This window comes from Vulpes lagopus, unplaced genomic scaffold (assembly GCF_018345385.1).
Source record: "Vulpes lagopus strain Blue_001 unplaced genomic scaffold, ASM1834538v1 ctg169, whole genome shotgun sequence".
Classification (NCBI taxonomy): Eukaryota; Metazoa; Chordata; class Mammalia; order Carnivora; family Canidae; genus Vulpes; species Vulpes lagopus.
Window position 1 is genome coordinate 86,546 of NW_024570638.1, and position 23,583 is coordinate 110,128.

The 23,583-nt window shown below is 46.4% G+C and overlaps 1 pseudogene; it reads right to left on the bottom strand.

Annotated features, from left to right (window-relative positions):
* Positions 1-20,162: 20,162 nt before the first annotated feature.
* On the bottom strand, positions 20,163-20,366 carry LOC121483827 (annotated as a pseudogene).
* Positions 20,367-23,583: the final 3,217 nt, after the last annotated feature.

The following is a 23,583-nucleotide window of genomic DNA, read 5'->3' on the forward strand; positions in this document are numbered from 1 at the left end:
TCTGTTCATATATATGTACATATATATATACAATAAAACCTTTTGAAGCTATATATGTATGTATACATATATATATATATTTATAAAGTCAACTACTTTGTAGAAAAAAGGTTGATATGTACCTTGTTTTTTTGCCTCGGTATCTCCTTTGTATAAAAACAGCTTCTCGGGATCCCTGGGTGGCGCAGCGGTTTGGCGCCTGCCTTTGGCCCAGGGCGCGATCCTGGAGACCCGGGATCGAATCCCACGTCGGGCTCCCGGTGCATGGAGCCTGCTTCTCCCTCTGCCTGTGTCTCTGCCTCTCTCTCTCTCTCTGTGACTATCATAAATAAATTAAAAAAATAAAAAAAAAAAAAAAAAACAGCTTCTCTATTGACACATTCTCCTCAAAGGCTGCATAACGGTGAGCGGTGTTACCCTTTCTGTCCTGAAGACTCGTCTCAGCACCGTGTCAGTGCAGAACAGTCGCACAGGTCTGTTCTTTTCATTGTGCAGCCTGTCAGCACTACACCAAGAAGCACAATATAAATTTGGGAATTTAAAGGAAACGTGCCACAAGTTTCACCTCCCTTTTACACTCAGCCAAGCTACTCTACTCCTCTGGGTCACGGTCTCCTACTCATCCCCAGAAGCATCCATTTCCTAAGCCCCTGGAAGTACAATACTTATGAGGGATTATTCACCACTCTATTAAAAGAGAAGCCTGTGTGTTTAGGAAGAGCAGACCTCAGGAGGCAACTCTACCTGGGTTGAACTCTGTCACTTCACCGGGACCACTTAGCCTTATCGCAATTTCCTCATCCACTGAAATAGGCATAAAAAGAGTTAATCTCGGGTTGCCTGTCTGGTTCACTCTGAAGAGCATGTAACTCGATCTCGAGGGCCAGGGGTCCAAGCCCCTGTTGTTTATACAGGTTACGAAACAATAGCAATAATAGGAACTACACAGGCTGAGGAAGAGCTACTCTGCGGAATGGGAGACCTCACCTTGGTACCTGGCTAGCAGAGTGGCTACCAGCACAAGTAGATACCCCCTCCAGGATGTCATGACCTGATCCCCTTGCTCTCATCTTCTGAACCTTAGGGCCGAGAGTGCCCACGGCCTATTACAACCTGATGCTATTTCCTCCCATTTACATTCACCCAAGATACTCTAACTCCTCTGGGTCAAGGTCTCCTACTAATCCCCAGAAGCATCCATTTCCTAAGACCCTGCACAGCATTCGGCCATCATCATCCACACTCCCCGCTAGGCCTTCAATCCTTTGTGGGCCCTGAGCACACCATCTACTCCCAAGCACGAATGGGAAGATTTTCTTTCTGGGGTGGAAGGATGGCTAGCGCACAGAATGTTGCCTGTCTATATGCATTACATTTTTCTTTCCCTTCCTGTGCCGTGGTTGTGGAGTTGTTCCATGATGACAGTACCTGATGTATAAAACTCACTGTCGATATTTTCATATATGTGTGCATGTATATATTCACATATATATAGAATAAAACCTTTTGCCGCTATATATATATTTATAATGTCAACTCCTTTGTAAGGAAGAAGTTGATACGTACTTTGTTTTTTGCGTCTGTATTTGCTTTGTGTAAAAAACAGCTTCTCTACTGATACATTCTCCTCAAAGGACGCATAATGTAGAACGTTGTGGCCCTTGTTGTCCATAACATTTCGATCAGCACCGTGTCAGGGCAGAATCGTCGCACATGCCTGTTCTTTCCATCGTACACCCTGTCAGGACTACACCAAGAAGCACAAAGTAAATTCTGGGAATTTAAAGGAAACATGACACTAGTTTCACCTCCCTTTTACACTCAGCCAAGCTACTCTACTCCTCTGGGTCACGGTCTCCTACTCATCCCCGGAAGCATCCACTTCCTAAGCCCCTGTCTGCACAGCATTCAGCCATCATCATCCACACTCCCCTCTAGGCCCTCAATCCTTTGTGGGCCCTGTACAAACCATGTACTCCCAGGAACGAGAGGTAAGATTTTCTTTCTGGTGTGGAAGGGCATCTGGCAAACAGAATGTAGCCTTTCTATATGCATTACTTTTCTCTTTCCCTGCCTTGGTTTTGGAGATGTTTCCATGATGACAGGACCTGATGTTTAAAAGTTGGTGTCGATCTGCTCATATATACATACATATATATAGAATAAAAACTCTTGAAGCTATATATATATATACCTAAAATGTCAACTATGTTGTAGAAAAAAAGTTGATATGTACCTTGTTTTTTGCTTCTGTATCTCCTTTGTATAAAAACAGCTTCTGGAGGAGGCGCAAGAAGGTGGAAGAGTAGGGTCTCCAAATCACCTGCCCCCACCAAATTACCTAGATAACCTTCAAATTATCCTGAAAATCTATGAATTCGGCTGAGATTTAAAGAGAGAACACTTGGAATGCTACAGTGCGCTTCTATCAAGGTAGGAAGATGGGGGGGAAAAAAGAAATAAAGAAACAAAAGGCGTCCAAAGGGGAGAGGCCCTGCGAGGAGCCGGGCAAAGGCTGGGGCGAATGTCCCCAGGACAGGAGAGCTCTGTCCTGGAGAAGCAGGAGCTTCACCAATCTTCCCAGGCAGAAAGGCCTTGCAGAGATTTGGAGTAGGACCCCAGGAGGGCAGGGATGCCCTCAGGCTCCCTGGGACAGTAACAGAGCAACTGTGCCCCGGGGAGAGTGCAGGGAGCTCCCTAAAGGGCTGCCGCACGGGCATGGCTGGACCCAGGAGCAGAGGGTGCTGCGTGGCCCGGGAGCAGCTCACAGGCGGCTCCGGCAGAGGAAGAGGCTCCGTGCAGAGGAGGCTGCGCCACCCCGGGAGCAGCTTGGGGGGGGGGGGCGCCTCCGGCAGTGGCTCCACGAGGGGGGTGCGCCACCTGAAGTGCGAATCCAACAGCACAGGCCCCGGAGCACTGAGCGCCAAGACACAGCCCAGGTTCTGGCCTCCCCACAGGACAGGCAGAGGCCAGGAGGGCCCAGGACAACAAGGACTCTCCTGCCCCGCCCTGAGCTGAGCAGATCAACGGCCCGCCCCTGGAGCCTCCAGGCCCTGCAGACGGAGAGCTCCATAGTTACTGCAGGAGCTGAATCCAGGGCTCCAGAGCTAGCCGCGGCCACTGGGGATGTTCCTCCTGGGGCCTCACGGGGTAAACAACCCCCACTGAGCCCTGCACCAGGCAGGGGGCAGAGCAGCTCCAAGTGCTAACACCTAAAAATCAGCACAACAGGCCACTCCCCCATAAGACCAACTAGACGGACAAGGTCCAAGGAAGTCAAGGGACTTAAAGTATACAGAATCAGAAGATACTCCCCGTGTTTTTTTTTCTTCTTTTGCTTTTTGATTTGATTGCTTCCCCCACCCTTTTTTTCCTTTTTCTTTCTCTTTTTCTTTTTCTTCCCTTTTTCTTTTTTTGTCCTCTCTTTTTCTCCTTTTCCCAATACAACTTGTTTTTGGCCACTCTGCTCTGAGAAAAATGACTAGAAGGAAAACCTCGCCTCAAAAGAAACAAACAGTCTTCTCTCCCACAGAGTTACAAAATCTGGATTACAATTCAATGTCAGAAAGCCAATTCAGAAGCACTATTATACAGCTACTGGTGGCTCTAGAAAAAAGCATAAAGGACTCAAGAAACTTCATGACTGCAGAATTTAGATCCAATCAGGCAGAAATTAAAAATCAATTGAATGAGATGCAATCCAAACTAGAAGTCCTAATGACGAGGGTAGACGAGGTGGAAGAACCAGTGAGTGACATAGAAGACAAGTTGATGGCAAAGAGGGAAACTGAGGAAAAAAGAGACAATTAAAAGACCATGAAGATAGATTAAGGGAAATAAACGACAGCCTGAGGAAGAAAAACCTACGTTTAATTGGGGTTCCCGAGGGCTCCGAAAAGGGACAGAGGGCGAGAATATGTATTTGAACAAATCATAGCTGAAAACTTTCCTAATTTGGGAAGGGAAACAGGCATTCAGATCCAGGAAATATAGAGATCCCCCCCTAAAATCAATAAAAACCATTCAACACCTCGACATTTAATAGTGAAGCTTGCAAATTACAAAGGTAAAGAGATCCTTAAAGCAACAAAAGACAAGAAATCCCTGACTTTCATGGGGAGGAGTATTAGGGTAACAGCAGACCTCTCCACAGAGACCTGGCAGGACAGAAAGGGCTGGCAGGATATATTCAGGGTCCTAAATGACAAGAACATGCAACCAAGAATACTTTATCCAGCAAGGCTCTCATTCAAAATGGAAGGAGAGATAAAGAGCTTCCAAGACAGGCAGGAACTGAAAGAATATGTGACCTCCAAACCAGCTCTGCAAGAAATTTTAAGGGGGACTCTTAAAATTCCCCTTTAAGAAGAAGTTCAGTGGAACAATCCACAAAAACAAGGACTGAACAGATATCATGATGACACTAAACTCATACCTTTCAATAGTAACTCTGAACGTGAACGGGCTTAATGACCCCATCCAAAGGCACAGGGTTTCAGACTGGATAAAAAAGCAGGACCCATCTATTTGCTGTCTACAAGAGACTCGTTTTAGACAGAAGGACACCTCCAGCCTGAAAATAAAAGGTTGGAGAACCATTTACCATTCAAATGATCCTCAAAAGAAAGCAGGGGTAGCCATCCTTAAGCCATCCTTATATCAGATAAACTAAAATTTACCCCGAAGACTGTAGTGAGAGATGAAGAGGGACACTATATCATACTTAAAGGATCTATCCAACAAGAGGACTTAACAATAATCAATATATATGCCCAAATGTGGGAGCTGCCAAATATATCAATTAGTAACCAAAGTGAAGAAATACTTAGATAATAATACACTTATACTTGGTGACTTCAATCTAGCTCTTTCTATACTCAATAGGTCTTCTAAGCACAACATCTCCAAAGAAACGAGAGCTTTAAATGATACACTGGACCAGATGGATTTCACAGATATCTACAGACCTTTACATCCAAACTCAACTGAATACACATTCTTCTCAAGTGCACGTGGAACTTTCTCCAGAATAGACCACATACTGGGTCACAAATCGGGTCTGAATCAATACCAAAAGATTGGGATCATCCGCTGCATATTCTCAGACCATAATGCCTTGAAATTAGAACTAAATCACAACAAGAAGTTTGGAAGGACCTCAAACACGTGGAGGTTAAGGACCATCTTGCTAAAAGATGAAAGGGTCAACCAGGAAATTAAGGAAGAATTAAAAAGATTCATGGAAACTAATCAGAATGAAGATACAACCGTTCAAAATCTTTGGGAAGCAGCAAAAGCAGTCCTAAGGGGGAAATACATCACAATACAAACATCCATTCAAAAACTGGAAAGAACCAAATATAAAAGCTAACCTTACACATAAAGGAGCTAGAGAAAAAACAGCAAATAGACCCTACACCCAGCAGAAGAAGAGAGTTAATAAAGATTCGAGCAGAACTCAATGAAATCAAGACCAGAAGAACTATGGAACAGATCAACAGAACCAGGAGTTGGTTTCTTGAATTAATAAGATAGATAAACCATTAGCCAGCCTTATTAAAAAGAAGAGAGAGAAGACTCAAATTAATAAAATCATGAATGTGAAAGGAGAGATCACTACCAACACCAAGGAAATACAAACGATTTTAAATACATATTATGGAAAAAAAAAAAAACATATTATGGGGGTCCCTGGGTGGCTCAGCGGTTTGGCGCCTGCCTTTGGTCCAGGGCACGATCCTGGAGTCCCGGGATCGAGTCCCACGTCGGGTTTCCGGCATGGAGCCTGCTTCTCCCTCCTCCTGTGTCTCTGCCTCTGTCTCTCTATGTCTATCATAAATAAATAAATAAATCCTTAAAAAGTAAAAAAAATAAAAACATATTATGAACAGCTATACACCAATACATTAGGCAATCTAGAAGAAATGGACGCATTCCTGAAAAGCCACAAACTACCAAAACCGGAACAGGAAGAAATAGAAAACCTGAACAGGCCAATAACCAGGGAGGAAATTGAAGCAGTCATCACAAACCCCCCAAGACACAAATGTCCAGGGCCAGATGGCTTCCCAGGGGAATTCTATCAAACGTTAAAGAAGAAACCATACCTATTCTTCTAGAGCTGTTTGGAAAGATAGAAAGAGATGGAGTACTTACAAATTCGTTCTATGAGGTCAGCATCACCTTAATTCCAAAACCAGACAAAGACCCCACCAAAAAGGAGAATTACAGACCAATATCCCTGATGAACATGGATGCAAAAATTCTCAACAAGATACTAGCCAATAGGATCCAATAGGACATTAAGAAAATTATTCACCATGACCAAGTAGGATTTATCCCCGGGACACAAGGCTGGTTCAACACTCGTAAAACAATCAATGTGATTCATCATATCAGCAAGAGAAAAATCAAGAACCATATGATCCTCTCATTAGATGCAGAGAAAGCATTTGACAAAATACAGCATCCATTCCTGATCAAAACCCTTCAGAGTGTAGGGATAGAGGGAACATTCCTCAACATCTTAAAAGCCATCTACGAAAAGCCCACAGCAAATATCCTTCTCAATGGGGAAGCACTGGGAGCCTTTCCCCTAAGATCAGGAAGAAGACAGGGATGTCCACTCTCACCACTGCTATTCAAAATAGTACTGGAAGTTCTAGCCTCAGCAATCAGACGACAAAAAGACATAAAAGGCATTCACATTGGCAAAGAAGAAGTCAAACTCTCCCTCTTCACCGATGACATGATTCTCTACATAGAAAACCCAAAAGCCTCAAGATTGCTAGAACTCATACAGCAATTTGACAGCGTGGCAGGATACAAAATCAATGCCCAGAAATCAATGGCATTTCTATACACTACCAATGAGACTGAAGAAAGAGAAATTAAGGAGTCAATCCCATTTATAATTGCAACCAAAAGCATAAGATACCTAGGAATAAACCTAACCAAAGAGGTAAAGGATCTATACCCTAAAAACTATAGAACACTTCTGAAAGAAATTGAGGAAGACACAAAGAGATGGAAAAATATTCCATGCTCATGGACTGGCAGAATTAATATTGTGAAAATGTCAATGTTATCCAGGGCAATTTACACGTTTAATGCAATCCCTATCAAAATACCATGGACTTTCTTCAGAGAGTTAGAACAAATTATTTTAAGATTTGTGTGGAATCAGAAACAACCCCAAATAGCCAGGGGAATTTTAAAAAAGAAAACCATAACTGGGGGCATCACAATGCCAGATTTCAGGTTGTACTACAAAGCTGTGGTCATCAAGACAGTGTGGTACTGGCACAAAAACAGACACATAGATCAATGGAACAGAATAGAGAACCCAGAAGTAGACCCTGAACTTTGTGGTCAACTAATATTCGCTAAAGGAGGAAAGACTATCCATTGGAAGAAAGACAGTCTCTTCAATAAATGGTGCTGGGAAAATTGGACATCCACATGCAGAAGAATGAAACTAGACCACTCTCTTTCACCATACACAAAGATAAACTCAAAATGGATGAAAGACCTAAATGTGAGACAAGATTCCATCAACATCCTAGAGGAGAACACAGGCAACACCCTTTCTGAACTCAGCGACAGTAACTTCTTGCAAGATACATCCACGAAGGCAAGAGAAACAAAAGCAAAAGTGAACTATTGGGACTTCATCAAGATACGAAGGGCCAGGGGTCTAAGACCCCTGTTGTTTATAAAGGTTACGAAACAATAGTAATAATAGGAACTACACAGGCTGAATAATTGCTACTCTGCGGAATGGGAGACCTCACCTTGGTACGTGGCTGGCAGAGTGGTACCAGCACAAGTACATAGGCTCTGTGGGATGTCATGACCTGATCCCCTTGCTCTCATCTTCTGAACCTTAGGGCCGAGAGCTCACAAGGCCTATTACAACCTGATGCTATCTCCTCCCATTTACACTCACCCAAGCTACTCTAACTCCTCTGGGTCAAGGTCTCCTACTAATCCCCAGAAGCATCCATTTCCTAAGCCCCTGCACAGCATTTGGCCATCATCATCCACACTCCCCTCTAGGCCTTCAATCCTTTGTGGGCCCTGAGTGCACCATCTACTCCCAGGCACGAAAGGGAAGATTTTCTTTCTGGTGTGGAAAGGCGTCTGGCAGACAGAATGTAGCCTTTCTATATGCATTACTTTTCTCTTTCCCTCCCCCTGCCTTGGTTTGGAGTTGTTTCCATGATGACAGAACCTAATTTATAAAATTCAGTGTCGATGTATTCATATATATGTACATATATATAGAATAAGCCTTTTGCAGCTATATATGTATTATATATATATATATTTATAATGTCAACTACACTGTAAGAAAAAAGTTGATCTGTACCTTGCATTTTGCCTCTGCATCGCCTTTGTGTAAAAAGCAGCTTCCCTATTGAGACATTATCCTCAAAGGCCACATAATGGAGAGCGTTGTTGCCCTTGTTGTCCATACAATTTGGATCAGCACCGTGTCAGAGCAGAAGAGTCGCACGTGCCTGTTCTCTGCATTGTGCAGCCTGTCAGCACTACACGAAGAAACAGAATGTAAATTCTGGGAATTTAAAGGAAACATGCCACAATTTTTTGTCATTTCTAACGGCAGAGTAATATTCCATTGTATACATAAAACACATCTTCTTTATCCATTCATCTTTCGATGGACACTGAGGCTCCTTCCACAGTTTGGCTATTGTGGACAATGCTGCTATAAACATCGGGGTGCAGGTGTCCTGGCGTTTCACTGCATCTGTATCTTTGGGGTAAATCCCCAGCAGTGCAATTGCTGGGTCATAGGGCAAATCTATTTTCAACTCTTCGAGGAACCTCCACACAGTTTTCCAGAGTGGCTGCACCAATTGACATTCCCACCAACAGTACAATAGGGTTCCCCTTTCTCCACATCCTCTCCAGCATTTGTTGTTTCCTGAACAGGCCAATAGCCAGGGAGTAAATTGAAGCAGTCATCAAAAACCTCCCAAGACACAAAAGTCCAGGGCCAGATGGCTTCCCTGGGGAATTCTAAGAAACGTTTAAAGAAGAAACCATACCTATTCTACTAAAGCTGTTCGGAAAATACAAAGAGATGGAGTACTTCCAAACTCGTTCAATGAGGCCTGCATCACCCTAATTCCAAAACCAGACAAAGACCCCACTGAAAAGGAGAATTATAGACCAATATCCCTGATGAACACAGATGCAAAAATTCTCAACAAGATATTAGCCACTAGGATCCAACAATATATTAAGAAGATGATTCACCATGACCAAGTAGGATTTATCCCCAGGACGCAACTCTGGTTCAACACTCGTAAAACAATCAATGTGATTCATCATATCAAAGAGAAAAATCAAGAACCATATGATCCTCTCAATAGATGCAGAGAAACCATTCGACAAAATACAGCATCCATTCCTGATCAAAACTCTTCAGAGTGTAGGGATAGAGGGAACATTCCTCAACATCTTAAAAGCCATCTACGAAAAGCCCACAGCAAATATCCTTCTCAATGGGGAAGCACTGGGAGCCTTTCCCCTAAGATCAGGAAGAAGACAGGGATGTCCACTCTCACCACTGCTCTTCAACATAGTACTGGAAGTCCTAGCCTCAGCAATAAGACAACAAAAGACATAAAAGGCATTTACATTGGCCAAGAAGTCAAACTCTCCCTCTTCGCCGATGACATGATACTCTACATAGAAAACCCAAAAGACTCCACCCCAAGATTGCTAGAACTCATACAGCATTTCGGCAGTGTAGCAGGATACAAAATCAATGCCCAGAAGTCAGTGGCATTTCTATACACTACCAATGAGACTGAAGAAAGAGAAATTAAGGAGTCCATCCCATTTACAATTGCACCCAAAAGCATAAGATACCTAGGAATAAACCTAACCAAAGAGGTAAAGGATCTATATACCCTAAAAACTACAGAACCCTTCTGAAAGAAACTGAGGAAGACACAAAGAGATGGAAAAATACTCCATGGTCATGGATTGAAAGAATTAATATATTGAAAATGTCAAAGCTACCTAGGGCAATTTACACATTTAATGCAATCCCTATCAAAATACCATGGACTTTCTTCAGAGAGCTGGAACAAATTATCTTAAGATTTATGTGGAAAGGTAATTTTTTTAAATTAATGTGGCTACGAACTGCTGCCATCCTTAACGTCAGAAAATATATTCCTTCTAATTTTTGCTGTGACCATTCATCTACTCAAGTTAAATTCCAGCTCATGAATATTGTCCATTAGGAGCCTAAACCTTCCTGCTATTATTTCATATTCTTCCTCTAAACAAGGGCAGGCACACGTTGGCTTCATTAGTGCACACAGCCAGATCACCACCATTAAGGGAAATCATCTAGGTATTTTTGGTAGAATCTTTAACAACTTCCATGCCCGTCAGGGAAGTGGAACAAGGCTGTTTTGTTCTGCCTTGCAGAAGGCAACAATTTGATCTCTGGTTTATGAGACGGCACTCAAAATATTTTTTCGTATGTTTTCCCACCAAGAGAATCTGACATCAGCATGGTTTTACCTTTACCAGTGAATGCAGGCTTTTCTCACCAAACATATCCCAGAGAAAGGTCAGGTTTTCCTGGCTGTCCACATGTGGCCCCAGCTGGCCTGGCACAACAGCCAACAGCTCATACAGACCTAGAAAGTGAAAATAAAACTCAAAGCGTAATCGTAGAGTGATCTCATTAATTTCACTTAAGGTGTGTGTGAAGGATGGCTGGAACATGTCGGTTTTATTGGATCAGTATTCTGGGCCATCAAGCAGAACACTTCTCTGAGGAAGCCAAGGAACCTTTTTGATTTTTAAAGCCCAAGCAAATATGCATCAACAGGCTAGCCTAACCTTTCATTTGTCAACATTCTCCAGGCATCCAAGTGGACACAACCCGAGGCAGAAAACATGTACAAGTTTTCAGAGGAAGAAGAAAACTAAATTGTTACTACATTTGCCTCAGTGTTAGCCAAAGAGCGAAATGAGTCATGAATAAGAAAAACTTCCTTAGAAGAGCAGAAAATTGATAGAGTGGCCCATTAAAAAGGTTTTGCAGTTTCCAAAGAGTTCCTAATGATATATAGCTTCAAAACCATTCACGTTATCTACATCCAAATTCAAGTTCCAAAAAGCTAAGGCCTATTAAGCCATACGTGGTGTTGCTTTCTTGTAGCTGCTCATTTTTCAAAAACAACCACAAGCTACACAGCACTGAGTTTACCTTTAACTCCAATCTGGGTGTATGTATAACCCTCTGAAAAAGTTAAGGAAAAGGATGCAGGTTCCTCGGGGCCCTCCTCACTAGAAGCTTCCTGGGGCTAGACAGTAGTGCCCTGTTCCACCAGTAGCCTATTGCAGAAACCCTCCACCTCCTATGGGGGCCGTCAGACTCCTGTCCAAGAACTGTTATGACAGTGCCTGCCCCGGGGCCACTTCAGGGAGGTGACCTAGAAGAAGTCAGTATCAACTCTCAGCACACATTTCACTTTTCAGTGGGATTATACGAGGTAAAAAGGAGAAACTTCCTCTTATTTCTGTCTGCTGTCTACAGGAGCACCGAAACCTCCTGGGATCTACAACACAGGAACGTGTTGTTATTCCTGCTCTGAAGAAGTGCTGCTGTTCATCACAGGGACAGCTTTACAAGATATGTAACTAGCAAAGAATCGTAAATTATGGCCTGCTGATTAGTACATCTATTATCTTCCTAAAGTATTATCATATTCTGATAATCAGTGATCATTCACCAAATGTATTCACTTTCCCTTGGAAAGCCGGATCTGTAACTTGAGACGTTAAACTCAAACATTCCTGGGACTGCATGTGGCCACAAAGAGCTATCCTACTTTAGGGGGAAAAAATGTCTCCCTATTACACTCTTAAATATTCTTGATGATTTACACTTATTCCCTTAAAAACCTGGCTTCATGCCTAAGCTAGCTCTTATGATTTCATAAAAATATATGTAAGGTGTCCCAACATAATTCGATGTATAATAATACAGGTCTCACTTTACACATACACAGACACACACACCTTTAAAAACATGACAATTGCCAAGATCAGATCAGGTTAAGGTCAGAGGTTCAAATTGAAAATGATATAAAAAGGAGGTAGAATTTCACTATTTTATTATTGATTTCAGGAGCAGTAAAAGGAATTCCTTGTTCCTTGGAAATATGATTAGTTTAATTAATGATACTAGTTCAATGAGGTATAGTTCTTGGGGGGGAGGGGAGGTTAAATGAGGTAATATATCAGAACAGCCCGGCACATGGTAAATAGTCTGTTTCATACATAACTCAGGGAGCTTCAGCTATTGTTATTATAACTGTTATTCATCATGACTATTATTTTTTTTAAGATTAATTTATTTTACAGAGAGGTAGGGGACAGGGGCAGAGGGAGATAGAATCTTAAGCAGACTCCACGTTCAGCATGGAGCTTGACATGAAGCTCCAAATCATGACCCAGATCATGGCCGGAGCTGAGACCAAGAGTCAGACACTCAACCCACTGCACCACCCAGGAATGCCCATCACTACTGCTATTGAAAAATCAAAACTCTGAGTCAAACAGACCTAGATTCAAACCAGGTCTATACTTCATTTATCTCCCATAACTTACCTCAGCCTTCTTTCTGTCATATGTTCAAAAGAAACAGTAACCTACACATATAATAAACCGGACAGGAAAAAATTCACAAACGTATGCACATACACAAGTGTGTGCATATAATACAGGTAAAATCTGAAAAAGCCTAAGGGACTGCATCAGTGACGATGTACCCACTGTGGTTACCATAACTATGCGAGATGTCACCACTGGAGGAAGCAGGATCAAGGGTACGTGGGATCTGTATTATGTCTTCCAACACATGAATCCACAGTTATCTCAAAGTACAGTTAAAGCAAGAGGAGAAGTGGTGGTAAATATGATTGTTATAAGAATGCAAGGGAACAAGGCACATAGTCCTGTGGTTGGCACAAAAGAGGCATTTGATGACTTTTTTAAAGATTTTATTTATTCACGAGACAGAGAGAGAGAGAGAGGCAGAGACATAGGCAGAAGGAGAAGCAGGCTCCATGCAGGCAGCCCAATGTAGGACTCGATCCCGGGACTCCAGGATCACACCCTGGGCTGAAGGCTGACGCTTAAGCACTGAGCCACCCAGGCGTCCCTGATAAAAAATTTTAAAAAATTGGGCAGCCTGGTGGCTCAGCAATTTAGCACTGCCTTTGGGCCAGGGCTTGATCCTGGAGACCCAGGATCAAGTCCCACTGTGGGCTCCCTGCATGGAGCCTGCTTCTCCCTCTGCCTGTGTCTCTGACTCTCTGACTCTCTCTCTCTCTCTCTCTCTCTCTCTCTCTCTGTGTGTGTGTGTCTTATGAATAAATAAAAACTTTAAAAAAGAAAGGTTTAAAAAAAAATAAAGTGATTACTTTAGACTTCCTCAAGTGGCAACTGCCCCTTACTAGAATTCTGTCTATACCTTTACTCAACTTCACTTCAAAAAGTTTGGTTCTCTAATGAAGAACCAAGAGGAGCAGAGGAATAAGCATCCGCATAAAACACATAAAATGAAAGATCCCTATAATTTCTAATCTGTGGATAAAACCTGAAAGTAGTCTGGGGGACTAAACAAATAGCAAATCACTTCAACATTGATGACCTATGCCTTATTATCTAAATTAAAATAGAAAACACAGGGACACCTGGGTGATTGAGAAGCTGAGCATCTAACTTTGGCTCAGGACGTGATTCCGGCCCAGGTCTAGTCCCACGTTGGGCTTCCTATGGGGAGCCTGCTTCTCCCTCTGCCTGTGTCTCTGCCTCTGTGTCTCTCACAAATCAATAAGTAAAATCTTTTACAAATAAAATAGAAAACACATATAAGAAAATCAACTTCTGAAGATGATCGATTTTTTTTAATTATATGGCCCCGATATTTAAACTATGGCTTTTTAAAATCATAAACAAGGAAAAGGTTTAAAAAGCAACAGATAAGCCCTAGGAGATCATGAAAACCAGCCCAGCGCAGCCCGCCGCACCCACGCCCCGGGAGCGCAGGGTCGGGGAACCCCCGCCGGCGAGGCGCCCAGCCCCGGCGAGGGAGGAGGCCGCCGCGCAGCCCGCGACCGTGCGCCCCCGCTGCTCGGTCCCTGCCCGCCGCTCGCACCTTCCTCAGCGCAGACATCCTCGGGCGCTCGGAGTTCAGCAGGCGCAGAGCGACATGGCGGGCGGCCCGACCGCCCGTTAGCCCGCTGGGCCGCCGTCGCGCGCTCCCACCGCGCTCCAGCCCGGCGCACGCTCGGAGCCCCCCGCCGGCGCCTGCGCACTGGGCGCTCGGGAGGCCTGGCGCGCTGGGGGGCGGCGGGCGCGCGGAGGCATCTGGGGAGGGGCCGGAGCCCAGGCCACGCGCCGCGCCCCCGCCGCCCGACAGCGCGCAGGCCCCGCCCCGGATGCCACCTGTGGCGGGTGCCCTCGCCGGGTGCCTGAGGCGGCGGGTAGCCCGGGGCGCGTGCCGCTAGCCGGCAGCCCCGCGGTCCCAGCGCCGCCCGCGCGGGCCGGCGCCTCAGCGCCCGGGGGCGGCGCCCCGCATCCGGAGGACGGGCCCGCAGCAGGTGGCGGCGGGCGGCGTGGCCGGAGGCTCCCGAGCCGTCCAGGGACCGGCCGTCCTGCCGCCGGCGCTGCCCCAAACCCGAGCCGCTTCCGCCTGCGCCCGTGTTCCGTCGCCGCTGCCCCGCGGGAGCCGGACGCCGCCCCCTCCTCAGCCCCCGCAGCTCCCCCAGCCCGCCCGTCCGCCCCGCACAGCCGGCGCCGCACCCACCCCCCGGGAGCGCAGGGTCGGGGAACCCCCGCCGGCGAGGGAAGAGGCCGCCGCGCAGCCCGCGACCGTGCGCCCCGGCTGCTCGGGGTCCCTGGCCGCGCCCCGCCCGCGGCCCCGCGGCTCGCACCTTCCTCAGCGCAGACACCCTCGGGCGCTCCGGAGTTCAGCAGGCGCAGAGCGACATGGCGGGCGGCCCGACCGCCCGTTAGTCCGCGGGGCTCAGAGCCCCCCGCCGGCGCCTGCGCACTGGGCGCTCGGGAGGCCTGGCGCGCTGGGGGGCGGCGGGCGCGCGGAGGCACCTGGGGAGGGGCCGGGCCCCCGCCGCGGAGCCCAGGCCACGCGCCGCGCCCCCCGCCGCCCAAAGGTGCTCAGGCCCCGCCCCGGATGCCACCTGCAGCGGGTGCCCTCGCCGGCAGCCCCGGAGTCCCAGCAGCTGTGTTCCAGGCTGTAACTTAGGTCCTTCACTGCATCTCCTGCCTTGAGTGCAAAGACAAGAGCAAGCACACACCATCCCAGGAGGGTTTAAAAACAATTACAAGCACAACACTTTTTTGTTGCCCAATTTTTTGTTTGTTTGGTGTACCTCACAGATACCTTAATTCATGTCACAAAGGAAATGGCATGTTTACAAGTTTACAGCAATGCTCCATGTTCCCATCTAACAGAGCTTACTGAGATTTACAGCCCGACTGATGTTCCATCTCGGGTGTGTTCTAAGTAAAGCTGCTCAGTGATGACCATGAGCAGGTGCAGGGCTCGAAGCTGTCAGAGCTTTACTTCCTTCATCAGCACTCCTAATTTTATAAATGATGAAGCCCATCAAACCCATTCCTACTCAAATCTTCTGATAAACTTGGGTAGAATAGGGCTTCATGGGGACCCAAATATTTTTAAAAAGACTGAAACATCTGGTATAGGACCCCTGGTGCATGCCTCAGGGATCTGCCCGGCCAAGGACTCGGAAAGGTCACTGGGTGCCACACTGCCCAGTTCTTAAAGCACTGACCCTGAATGAAGGCTCAGGAACCCCACGTAATTGAAAATCCAGTAGTCAAAATGTCCAGTCTTTTGTAATTAGCAAAGTTGTGAACATGACGTGAGGTTAATTAGTTTTCCTATCTAGAACTTGAGCCTGTGGCAGATGGTTTGCAGTGGGAGAGTGAATTGAGACGTTAAACTCAAACATTCCTGGGACTGCATGTGGCCAAAAGATCTATTCTACTTTAGGGGGAAAAAATGTCTCCCTATTACATTCTTTTTTTTTTTTTTTAATTTTTATTTATTTATGATAGTCACAGAGAGAGAGAGAGAGAGAGAGAGAGAGGGGGGCAGAGACACAGGCAGAGGGAGAAGCAGGCTCCATGCTCCAGGAGCCCGACGTGGGATTCGATCCCGGGTCTCCAGGATCGCGCCCTGGGCCAAAGGCAGGCGCTAAACCGCTGCGCCACTCAGGGATCCCTCCCTATTACATTCTTAAGTATTCTTGATGATTTACACTTATTCCCTTAAAAACCTGGCATCGTGCCTAACCTAGCTCTTATTTATGATTTCATAAAAGTATTTGTAAGGTGTACCAACATAATTCGATGTATAATAATACAGGTCTCACTTTACACATACACAGATACGCACACCTTCAAAAACATGACAATTGCCAAGATCAGTGGTTAAGGTCAGAGGTTCAAATTGAACATTATGTAAAAAGGAGGTAGAATTTCACTATTTTATTATTGATTTCAGGAGCAGTAAAGGGAATTCCTTGTTCCTTGGAAATATGGTTATTTTAATTAATAATACTAGTTCAACTATAACATAATTTATGAGGTATAGTTCTTGGGGGGGGGGGGGGGTTAACTGAAGTAATATATTAGTACAGCCCCGGCACATGGTAAATAGTCTATTTCATATGTAACTCAGTGAGCTTCAGCTATTGTTGTTATTATTACTGTTATTCATCAAGACTTTTTTTTTTTTTTTTTAAGATTAATTTGTTTTACAGAGAGGCAGGGGACAGGGGCAGAGGGAGACAGAATCTTTTTTTTTTTTTTTTTAATTATAGTCACACACAGAGAGAGAAAGAGAGAGGCAGAGACATAGGCAGAGGAAGAAGCAGGCTCCATGCACTGGGAGCCCGACATTCAAGCAGGCTCCATTCAATCCCGGGAGGGAGACGGAATCTTAAGCAGACTCCATGCTCAGCATGGAGCTTGACACGAAGCTCCAAATCATGACCCTGATCATGGCTGGAGCTGAGACCAAGAGTCACTCAACCCACTGCACCACCCAGGAGTGCCCATCACTACTGCTATTGAAAAATCAAAACTCTGAGTCAAACAGACCTAGATTCAAACCAGGTCTATACTCCATTTACCTCCCATAACTTACCTCAGCCTTCTTTCCATCAATATGTTCAAAATAAACACTAATCTACACATGTAGTAAACTGGACAGGAAAAAATACACAAACGTATCCACATACACAAGTGTGTGCATATAATACAGGTAAAATCTGAAAAAGCCTAAGGGACTGCATCAGTGACGATGTACCCATGTGGTTACCATAACTATGCGAGATGTCACCACTGGAGGAAGCAGGGTCAAGGGTACACGGGATCTGTATTACGTCTTTCAACACATGAATCCAGTTATCTCAAAGTACAGTTAAAGCAAGAGGATAAGTGGTGGTTAATATGATTGTTATAAGAATGCAACAAGGGAACAAGGCACGTAGTCCTGTGGTTGGCACAAAAGAGGCATTTGATGAATTTTTTAAAGATTTTATTTATTCATCAGACAGAGAGAGAGAGAGAGAGAGAGAGAGAGAGAGGCAGAGACATAGGCAGAAAGAGAAGCAGGCTGCATGCAGGCAGCCCAAAGTGGGACTCGATCCCAGGACTCCAGGATCACACCCGGGGCTGAAGGTTGACGCTTAAGCACTGAGCCACCCAGGCGTCCCTGATAAAAAGGTTTTAAAAATTGGGCAGCCCGGGGGGCTCAGCAGTTTAGCACTGCCTTTGGGCCAGGGCTTGATCTTGGAGACCCAGGATCAAGTCCCACTGTGGGCTCCCTGCATGGAGCCTGCTTCTCCCTCTGCCTGTGTCTCTGACTCTGTCTTTGTGTGTCTCTCTTATGAATAAATAAAATCTTTTAAAAAAAGAGCTTTAAAAAATAATAAAGTGATTTCTTAAGACTTTCTCAAGTGGTAACTGCCCCTTACTAGAATTCTGTCTATACCTCTTCACTTCAGAAAGTTTGGTTCTCTAATGAACAACCAAGAGGAGCAGAGGAATAAGCATCCGCATAAAACACATAAAGTGAAAGATCCCTATAATTTCTAATCTGTGGATAAAACCTGAAAGGAGTCTGGGGGACTAACCAAATAGCAAATCACTTCGAGACTGATGACATATGCCTTATTATCTAAATTAAAATAGAAAACACAGGGACACCTGGGTGATTGAGAAGCTGAGCGACTAACGTTGGCTCAGGGCGTGATTCCGGCCCAGGATCCAGCCCCACAGTGGGCTTCCTATGGGGAGCCTGCTTCTCCCTCTGCCTGTGTCTCTGCCCCTCTCTGTGTTTCTCACAAATAAGTAAAATCTTTTACAAATGAAATAGAAAACACATGTAAGAAAATCAACTTCTGAAGATGATCGATTTTTTTAATTATATGGCCCCGATATTTAAACTATGGCTTTTTAAAATCATAAACAAGGAAAAAAATTTTTAAAGCAACAGATAAGCCGTAGGAGATCAGGAAAACCAGCCCAGCGCAGCCCGCCGCACCCACGCCCCGGGAGCGCAGGGTCGGGGAACCCCCGCCGGCGAGGCGCCCAGCCCCGGCGAGGGAGGAGGCCGCCGCGCAGCCCGCGACCGTGCGCCCCCGCTGCTCGGTCCCTGCCCGCCGCTCGCACCTTCCTCAGCGCAGACATCCTCGGGCGCTCGGAGTTCAGCAGGCGCAGAGCGACATGGCGGGCGGCCCGACCGCCCGTTAGCCCGCTGGGCCGCCGTCGCGCGCTCCCACCGCGCTCCAGCCCGGCGCACGCTCGGAGCCCCCCGCCGGCGCCTGCGCACTGGGCGCTCGGGAGGCCTGGCGCGCTGGGGGGCGGCGGGCGCGCGGAGGCATCTGGGGAGGGGCCGGAGCCCAGGCCACGCGCCGCGCCCCCGCCGCCCGACAGCGCGCAGGCCCCGCCCCGGATGCCACCTGTGGCGGGTGCCCTCGCCGGGTGCCTGAGGCGGCGGGTAGCCCGGGGCGCGTGCCGCTCGCCGGCAGCCCCGCGGTCCCAGCGCCGCCCGCGCGGCCGGCGCCTCAGCGCCCGGGGGCGGCGCCCCGCATCCGGAGGACGGGCCCGCAGCAGGTGCGGCGGGCGGCGTGGCCGGAGGCTCCCGAGCCGTCCAGGGACCGGCCGTCCTGCCGCCGGCGCTGCCCCAAACCCGAGCCGCTTCCGCCTGCGCCCGTGTTCCGTCACCGCTGCCCCGCGGGAGCCGGACGCCGCCCCCTCCTCAGCCCCCGCAGCTCCCCCAGCCCGCCCGTCCGCCCCGCACAGCCGGCGCCGCACCCACCCCCCGGGAGCGCAGGGTCGGGGAACCCCCGCCGGCGAGGGAAGAGGCCGCCGCGCAGCCCGCGACCGTGCGCCCCGGCTGCTCGGGGTCCCTGGCCGCGCCCCGCCCGCGGCCCCGCGGCTCGCACCTTCCTCAGCGCAGACACCCTCGGGCGCTCCGGAGTTCAGCAGGCGCAGAGCGACATGGCGGGCGGCCCGACCGCCCGTTAGTCCGCGGGGCTCAGAGCCCCCCGCCGGCGCCTGCGCACTGGGCGCTCGGGAGGCCTGGCGCGCTGGGGGGCGGCGGGCGCGCGGAGGCACCTGGGGAGGGGCCGGGCCCCCGCCGCGGAGCCCAGGCCACGCGCCGCGCCCCCGCCGCCCAAAGGTGCTCAGGCCCCGCCCCGGATGCCACCTGCAGCGGGTGCCCTCGCCGGCAGCCCCGGAGTCCCAGCAGCTGTGTTCCAGGCTGTAACTTAGGTCCTTCACTGCATCTCCTGCCTTGAGTGCAAAGACAAGAGCAAGCACACACCATCCCAGGAGGGTTTAAAAACAATTACAAGCACAACACTTTTTTGTTGCCCAATTTTTTTGTTTGTTTGGTGTACCTCACAGATACCTTAATTCATGTCACAAAGGAAATGGCATGTTTACAAGTTTACAGCAATGCTCCATGTTCCCATCTAACAGAGCTTACTGAGATTTACAGCCCGACTGATGTTCCATCTCGGGTGTGTTCTAAGTAAAGCTGCTCAGTGATGACCATGAGCAGGTGCAGGGCTCGAAGCTGTCAGAGCTTTACTTCCTTCATCAGCACTCCTAATTTTATAAATGATGAAGCCCATCAAACCCATTCCTACTCAAATCTTCTGATAAACTTGGGTAGAATAGGGCTTCATGGGGACCCAAATATTTTTAAAAAGACTGAAACATCTGGTATAGGACCCCTGGTGCATGCCTCAGGGATCTGCCCGGCCAAGGACTCGGAAAGGTCACTGGGTGCCACACTGCCCAGTTCTTAAAGCACTGACCCTGAATGAAGGCTCAGGAACCCCACGTAATTGAAAATCCAGTAGTCAAAATGTCCAGTCTTTTGTAATTAGCAAAGTTGTGAACATGACGTGAGGTTAATTAGTTTTCCTATCTAGAACTTGAGCCTGTGGCAGATGGTTTGCAGTGGGAGAGTGAATATAGTCATTAAAGCTTCGCTATTTTTCATCTCCCCTCCTTCTCACTATTCTGTAGACATTTTAGGGGGAAAAAAACCCTGTTATTGAGTTCATTATATAGCTTGATGAATTTTCACAAAGTAAAACAATGTAAAAGGTCATGTAATGCAGATTCTTTGGGTGTTGTCCATTATGAAATATTTTTTTCTTTCTCTTTTCCCTCAATACTTGAAATACTTCCCTCCACTCCTTTTCCTGCTTGCATGGTTTCTGAGTAGGATGTGATTCTTATCTTTGTTTCTCTATAGATAATGTGTTATTTTGCTCTTCTGCTTCTTTCGAGATTTTTTTTTTTTTTTGGTCTTTGATTTTCTTTGGTTTGAAGATGATATTCCTAGGTGTAGATATTTTGACATTTATTCTCTTTGGTGTTCTCTGAACTTCCTGGAGCTGTGGATAGGTGTCTGACATTAATTTGGGTAAATTCTCAGTCATTATTGTTTCATATTTTGTTCTGTCCCTTTCTTCTCCTTTTGGTATTCTCATTATGTGTACGTTACACCTTTTGTAGTTGCCAACAGTCCCTAGAATTCTGTTCCCATTTTTCATCTTTGTTCTCTTTGCTTTTTAGTTTTTGATGTTTCTATTGCTATATCCTCTAGCTCACCGATTCTTTCCTCAGTTATGTACAGTCTGTAAAAACTTATGAAAGTCATTCTTCATTTCTCTTACAGTGTTTTTTTTTTAATCTTTTTTTTATCTCTAGCATTTTGGGAGGTTCTTTATTAGAATTTTTATCTCTTAGCTTACATTGCTCCTCTGTTCTTGTATGCTTTCTACTTTATCCATTAAAGTTCTTAGCATATTAATCATAGTAATTTCAAATACTCAGTCTGATGATTCCAATATCCCTGGCATATCTGGTGCATTTCTGGTGTACCAAGCATCCTGGTGCTCGTTCTGCCCTTTCAAACTGTATTTTTGCCTTTTGGTATATCTTTTAATTTTTTCTTGATAATCACACATGGGTACTGGGTAAAAGCAACTCCAGTGAATAGGCCTCTACTGGTGGAGAGGTTTGGGAAAGGGGAAGCATTTTAAGGTCGGTGATTAGGTCTATCTCTCAGTGATCCTGTGTTTCTGGGCAGTGAACTTTGCAAGGGCTTTTCCGTTTCTTCTTCCCATTTAAGTGAGACAGGATGACACCAATGAACTAGAGTTGGGTATTGTCTTTTTCCCAGGCAATTTAGCCTTTGATAATACCCCAGCAGTTTAGGTTCTGGTTAACTAGATTTCCCTAAGAACAGGCCTGTGAAGAACAGAGTACTCTGGTTTATGTCAAAATGGTTCCTTAATCTCTTTCCTTGCAGGAAGCCTGAGGGGATTGATTTTTTCCCAGTATTTACTACGGGAATCTGGTTGAGCTCCTAGAGGTGAATCTCACAATGTTGTGGATCTTCCCTCTGCCTTGGTCCCCTTGGAGTTTTTAACTCTGAGTTGTCTACACTGAGCCTCCAGCAATTCTTTCAATTACAGTTCAAAATTTCTTACCCCAGCACTGGTTCTTGTGGCAATTTCTTCATGAGTCTCTGCTCTGGGAAGCTCTGGTGATCTGTGTTCACCCATCTCTCCAGTCGAGGCAGCAGTTTGTCTTTTGTCTTCCCCAATCCCCCAAGGAGAGTTGTTGATTTTTTAGTCTGTTTAGTTTGTACTTGTTGGAACACAGTGGTGACTTCCAAGCTCCTTAAACTTTCACCATCATTATTGATGTTCACTTGGTATAGAATTCTAAGTTGTATTAATTTCAGTAATTATATATATTTTTTAAGTTCTAGACTTTCCACTTAATTTTTCACAGATTCAGTTTCTCTGGTGGAATCATCATCTTGATTCAGTTTTCCTGAACATACTAATCACAGTTATTTTATTTTTTTTAAGATTTTACTTATTTATTCATAGACACACACAGAGAGAGGCAGAGACACAGGCAGAGGGAGAAGCAGACTCCATGCAGGGAGCTGGATGTGGGACTTGATCCCAGGGTCCTGGGATCATGCCCTGAGCTGAGGGCAAACACTCAACCACTGGCTGAGCCACCCAGGTGTCCCTTCACATCTTTAAAGTTATAAAGCAAGCTCACAAATTATTCTTTAAGACTGATTTACAGGGCAGCCCCCGTGGCAGAGCGGTTTAAGCACTGCCTGCAGCCCTGGGTGTGATCCCAGAGACCCGGGATCAAGTCCCATGTCGGGCTCCCTGCATGGAGCCTGCTTCTCTCTCTGCCTGTGTCTCTGCCTCTCTTTCACTCTCTCCGAATAAATAAATAAATCTTTTTAAAAAATTGATTTACATTTGACCAAAATTTATAATTAAAAAAAATTGTAGGGATCCCTGGGTGGCGCAGCGGTTTAGCGCCTGCCTTTGGCCCAGGGCGCGATCTCCAGGATCTGAATCCCACGTCAGGCTCCCGGTGCGTGGAGCCTGCTTCTCGCTCTCCCTGTGTCTCTGCCTCTCTCTCTCTCTCTCTGTGCGACTATCATAAATAAAAAAAATAAAAATAAAAATAAAAAATAAAAAAATAAAAAAAAATTGTAAAGGAGTATATATAGCTATATAAGGGCAAAAGTATATTTTTAAATAGACAGAACTTATTTTTTGAAGATGGCAAGAAATAAGTATCTACAGTCCAGACTCTCCTTTCCCTCTGTTTTTCTATCCTACACTGTGATCTCATCATGCCACGGAGTGAAGAAAAAAAAATCCACATCCATACTCTAATGCCTGTTTTCCTCAAACCAAGACTCTGCAGCTTCCCACTCAAGGTTTCTTGGTACCTTATGATGTCACCAAGTGACCATCCCAACTCCACCCTGGCATCGGCACGGCCCCGCTGCCCTCTATGTGCGCGGGCGCACACACACACAGGAATTGAACTCAGTAATCCCCAGGTAAAAATCTTGGGCACCATATCAGTGTTCTCAGCTACGAAATGGGTGTAATTTTT